At 30.9% G+C, this 6,135-nt stretch overlaps 1 long non-coding RNA gene across 1 annotated transcript; it reads right to left on the bottom strand.

Moving 5' to 3' along the window:
- Nucleotides 1-1,596: 1,596 nt before the first annotated feature.
- On the bottom strand, nt 1,597-4,847 carry LOC145555837 (uncharacterized). The gene is made up of 3 exons (XR_014091575.1): nt 4,642-4,847; nt 3,855-3,900; nt 1,597-1,748 (listed from the first exon to the last, which is right to left on the bottom strand). It is a non-coding gene; the product is annotated as an uncharacterized LOC145555837 (long non-coding RNA).
- Nucleotides 4,848-6,135: the final 1,288 nt, after the last annotated feature.

Here is a 6,135-nt window from a genome sequence, read left to right as displayed (position 1 = left end):
GGTTACTACATCTAAATTTAGTTGTACCCAAATTAATACTTCTACATTTCCGCGGAGCATAAATAATTTACCTATTCAGTCTATTTCTCTTTCTCACTTGTAAAATTCACACATGAAGAGTAGGGGTGTTCAAATCCAGGTACCCGGGGTTTTGGGAACCCGAAAACCCGGGTTTTTGGGTACCCAAAAACCCGGGTACCCGAGATATTCGGGTCGGGACATAGAGTACTCGGATTTTATTTTATTTTATTTGATAAAAAAATTCATGAAATGAAAGTAATCCAGTAGAATAACATATTAAAGACAATAATCTTCATCCTTAATTCTTTAATCATATAATTGTATTTACTAATTAACATATCATAAAAAGTTTAAAAAAAAAAAAATTGTGTAGGGAATATTTCAAGCATTACCCCTAGCTTGAACCCCACTGTGATCATGCACTTAAGTACGGTGGCGTCCAAAGGGAAAGAAGATAGAGCAAAAGAGTCGCCAACAAGATTTAGGAACTTGTAAACCGTTGACGAGGTGAAGGTTACACCCCTTAACGATCCAGGAGATCGTTAACTCCAATAGGTCTGGAACTATGACTGGTAGTTCGGGGATGAAGGTACAAATCCAACCTAAAAGAGATTGAACCTGCCCTAATAATAGGCCTCTACTTTATTCTGATCATATTCATGTGCGCTTTCTGATTAACATGCAATCAATAGGTTTACCCTAAACATGTTTATCGATGTTGGTTGAATTTAATGCAAAAATAAATCTATTATTGGCGATCACTTAAATTATAATCATATTAACCCTAAACAAGATTATTAATTATCCTATTAAGAGTGATTACAAGTACCAATTCCCTTTAAATATGCATAAAAGGTGTGATCAAGCAATAACAATAAATATGATCACTACTACAAAATGCGTGTTTTTTGGACGCTTTTTAGGCCTTTTTTCGACGCTAAAAAGCGTCGAAAAATAATTTCTCGACGCTGCAAAAAAGCGTCGCAAATCCAAGAGTCGAAAATTTTTCGGAGACACAAAAAAGCGTCGAGATTCTCGACGCTTTTTATTGTCCAAACTAATATACGAAGCGTCCAAAATTACGTATTTCGCGCATTATCCCAAATGTATGTAGTTTTTTAGCGACGCTTTTTCTTGTCCACATAATCAAATTTTGCGACGCTTTTTGTTGTCTTGCGTTTATTCGTGTCAGCCAATGATATGGCGGGAAAGTCTTTGAAATTTGAAAATGTGCAATTATGTAGACATTAAAAAGCATCTAGATTTATTTTTTAAGCTTTTTTTTTTCTTTTTTTTTTATTCCTTTAATTAAATTATTACCATTCATACATACATTATAGTTATTTAAATTTATCATAAATAAGAGTATGTAGTTAATTACCAAATTTATAAAAAAAAAATTAGTCAACAATAATAAGAGTACGTAGTGAATTACCAAATTTATAAAAGAAAATATCAACACAATATATATATATATATATATATATATATATATATATATATATATATATATATATATATATATATATATATATATATATATATATATATATATATATATATATATATACGTCGCATATTACAGTAGCTTGTCCCTAAATAAATACATCACTAATATAAGACTAAAAACAAAAATAGATAGATGATGGACTTATATATAGTCGCTTGTTTTGATGCTCAAGTGTTCCGGCCTATTCTCTTGTTGCACCTACATTTCCTTTTCCAATCTTTAAAAAAAAAAAGTAAAAATTAGTACATTACATAATATAGGCTCAAGATTCAATATTCTGTATTCAAACAACAACTAAAAGACCAATGCATTTAAACCAGAACATACATTGCTGAGAAAACTACAATTTTCAGAGCATATTAAGGACTAGTCTACAATGGAAACTAATAAAAGTCTTTGTATCAACCAAGTATAATGAAGCACCATAATTATACCATGATAAATATCAAAGCATAAGATTAAACAATTTAAATGAGGTTCAACAAGTATATAAGTAAAGATAAACAATGACAAAAAAGGATAATCGGTGCTTACACACACACACACGCTCTGAATTTCACACACACACACACACACACACACACACACACACACACACACACACACACACACACACACAAGCATTTTGAATTTCACATCTGATTTCAATCTGATTTTCAGTTCTGAATTCAGATCTGTATTCAGTTCTGAATTTAGTTCCGGATTTCAGCTCTGAATTCAATTCTGGATTTCAGCTCTGATTTCAAATCTGATTTTTAGTTCTAAAATTCAGTTCTAGATCCAGCACAGCAACAAAACTAGACAAGTAGACAACAATAGATGCAATGGATTAATACATTAGAATAATGAGAAGACGGAGAGAAATAAAATATGGATTAATATAACACTTGCGTATAGTATCGTTTATATAAATTGTCTGCAGGCCCCTTAATACCAAAGCAATGGTGTAGAACTAAAAACAAAGTGTGTATAGTAATAATTAATGTAATAGAATCAATCACTATCTACATTATGCATAAATGAATCATAGAGTTGTTTGCATAAAACATGGCAAAATGTTTATGACTTACAGATATGGATATCCATATAACATAAGGAAGTTAAATGCAAAAATATCAAGAATCCATACTCCATGCTCAAAAGGTCAAAAGTCATATTGATTAATTATATCCTACCTTCTTATGAACAAAGAATGTGACTGCCGAAAGCTCCATTCAAGGTACGATATTAGAGATTAAAGTTTTAAAAATCAAAGCTGATGAATATAAGAAATCAATAAGCGACAAGACATGAAGATATCAAGTGTAAGACAATGATCTACCATGTAATGCCGATTCTAAATAAATAGTTAATAGCTGCTCTTAATCTCAATGGCTTCACAAATAGCTAGTGTTCCAGCCTCAAATCTGAGCTAACAGAGTGGAATTTTAAATTAAGATCATACATCAACAAAAAAACTCAATCATGGATATTGATAATATGATATAAAACCTAAGAATGAATATTTCATAATAAAAGCAACAGCTATTGAAGCTAAATGTCACCCAAGCCAAATTTTATACACATAATAAGTACTCATCTTTATTAGAATAAATCACCTTAAGTGTAGAGAGACTAAAGATAATTCATTTACAAGAATAAGTAACCTCTTATATGGAGTAAGACTGTAAGATGCCACCCCTTACTAAAAGGAAAGCGTTTTGGCTTGGGAAAAATAGTCATATCTCATACCCCACCTAGTCACGTACTCCTTTTCCCATCTACCACAACCACAAATAAATAAGAATAACAACAATAAAATACAAGAACTTATCAAATAACGAGCATACATTAGACGCTAAAATAAACAATACTTGCTCAACCAGTGCACCAAATAAATTCAAGACATAATATTTGTCAAATTTTCTTACTTAAGCATGTCATACATATAATGGATTAATAGACATCCATTGAACTCTTTTGTCCAGTTATTAATACTCCCTAATTACCTATTAAGTTTAATAAGCTATGTAGCAAAAGCAAAACCATTACACTAATTTAATTAATTTTAAAAAATAGCTTTATGCATATGTATAAAGTTCCCAAAATATAGTCCCTCTTAGCCCAATTTCCAATGAAATAACTTTTGAAGATTTAAGAGCCCTTCATAACATCTCTACCAAAGTTGCAATATGGTTTTTGGACCAGTTTATATTCATGTACTGTCTTCCTGACTGGAATTTGGAACATTTCACTCTGATTGGAATTTGGAACATTTCATAAAAGCAAAAGCATGAAATGAGAGTCCAATTTTAGAAAACAATACAATCATCCAGAGACATACCCATCAAGGTTATAAATCAGTCCAACTTGGAATGAAAGTCAAGTTCCTGCATTCAACAAATGTCAGCAAAATAATCCATAATCTTATTAAATATACAACCTAATCCATTATCTTCAATTTAGTTATCGTTTTTCACTTTGTACCAAAACCTTAGTAACAAAAGAATTCCTATATTCAATGAAAAAAAAATCCTTTTGATGAGACATCAATATTAAAACAATATAATTCATAGCAAAGTAATCTACTTCACCAATGTACACTAGAAGAACAATTATAGCACATATACGCCAGGAACAAATTCCTCCCCTTCCACACTACCTACCGCACAGCTTACTAGTAACCTTTCTTACTCTCTCTCAATGAATTACATTCAATGATTGTTAAAATGCAATCAATTTCCTTGTTTTATTGATTTTCTAAACACAGATAAGCGCCACTATAGACCCCCCTAGTATTCAATTACATCAAACTCCAAACAATCCAAACCCAATTTATGTAATTTCTGAACTCATACCAAAAAATTGCAAAACAGAATCCCAATTAACAAATTAACACGATACAAGGTTAATTAAAGAGATCTAAATTGAACTTCATTCATACAAAGAATAAAAGAGGGCTAATTATTTGGAATTTTATTCAAATAGTAGAACAAAAAGAAACCCTAAAATATCTATCGCTCATGAAACAAACCCATTTATGACCATAATTTCGTGACATTACTTCTAAACACAATATAAAGAACTCAATCTAACAAAACAAAATTTAAGCCATAGAAGAAACAAGGTACCTGAATATTATCGACAAAGATCGAAAGAGATGAAATTGAACGCCATTAAAGGCGAACAGAGATATTCAGCAAGCAAATGAGCAGTGCAAGACTGCAAGGAGAACCAAGATCTGATTTTGACATTCATGACGCTCTAAACCTCATTGCGAACTTAGGATGAAGTAGAGTCGTAGAGAGGATGAATAGTAAGGTTTGAGAACTGAGAATTGAAAGGGGTTTCGTGTTTGCTTTGGGCGATTTTAATATTCTCAAATTAAATCTGAGATAGTGAACTGAGATAATTACAGTCACGTGACTGGCACAGGCTAGCATTCTCGACGCTTTTTGGCGTCAAAAATTAATATCGACCTAAAAAAGCGTCCAGAAAACACGCATATGGTATTTACCCACTAACACTGTTACCTCGGCGTCGAGGCTTAAGCGTCGAGATTTTACTCATTTTGTAGTAGTGGGATCAAGCAACATAATAATCATAATAATAATTATAATCATCATAATTAATCAAAACAATTATAAAAATAATCATGTTAAAGCATAATAGCAAGATCCTAGGCATGATACTAACAAGATTAATAACAAACCCTAGCAAGTCACTAAACAATAAAAATCAAAACTTTAACCCTAACATGATACTAACATGCTATTAGGAAAGACAATAAAAGGCATCATAGAAATCATAATTGATATAAGCAAATTACCCTAAATATCATACTAAAGAAAGCATCCTAACATGATACTAGGAATCAAAATAACAATCTAAGCATGATTTCTATATCATAAAATCAATAAATCAATTAAAGCACTTACTTGGATGCCTCGTATCTCTTTCTAATAACAAAATACACACGTTAGTAACTTCAAGGAAAATAATAAACAAGATAATTAATTATCTTATTAAGAGTGATTACAAGTACCAATTCCCTTTAAACATGCATAAAAAGTGTGATCAAGCAATAAGAATAGATATCAAGCAACATAATAAATAATCATAACAATTATAAAAATCATAATAATCATGTTAAAGCATAATAATAGCAAGATCCTAGGCATGATACTAACAAGATTAATAACTAACAAACCCTAGAATGCCACTAAACAATAAAGATCAAAGCTTTAGCCCTAACATGATACTAACATGATATTAGGAAAGAAAATAGGAAGCATACTTTTAATCATACTTAATATTACGAATTTTTAGTTGTTACCCTAAACATGATACTAGGAAGACCAAAACGCCCTAACATGACACTAGGAACCATAATAACAACCTAGACATGATTTCTACATCATAATATCAATAAAACCATTAATTTAAAGCACTTACATGGATGCCTCATATCTATTTCAAATAACAAAATAAACACATTAGTAACTTCAAGGAAAATAATAAAATCAAACAATTAAATTAAATAATTGAAATAGAGATTTGGGACCAAACCCTTGATAAGTGACTTTTATGTCACTTTTAGGGTGTTTATTGAGTCGTTTTCCGGC

Source organism: Chenopodium album, chromosome 8, assembly GCF_948465745.1.
Source record: "Chenopodium album chromosome 8, dcCheAlbu1.1, whole genome shotgun sequence".
In the NCBI taxonomy this organism is placed as follows: Eukaryota; Viridiplantae; Streptophyta; class Magnoliopsida; order Caryophyllales; family Amaranthaceae; genus Chenopodium; species Chenopodium album.
The sequence above is the reverse complement of the archived record's forward strand: the minus strand, read 5'-3'. Positions and strand labels throughout refer to the sequence as shown.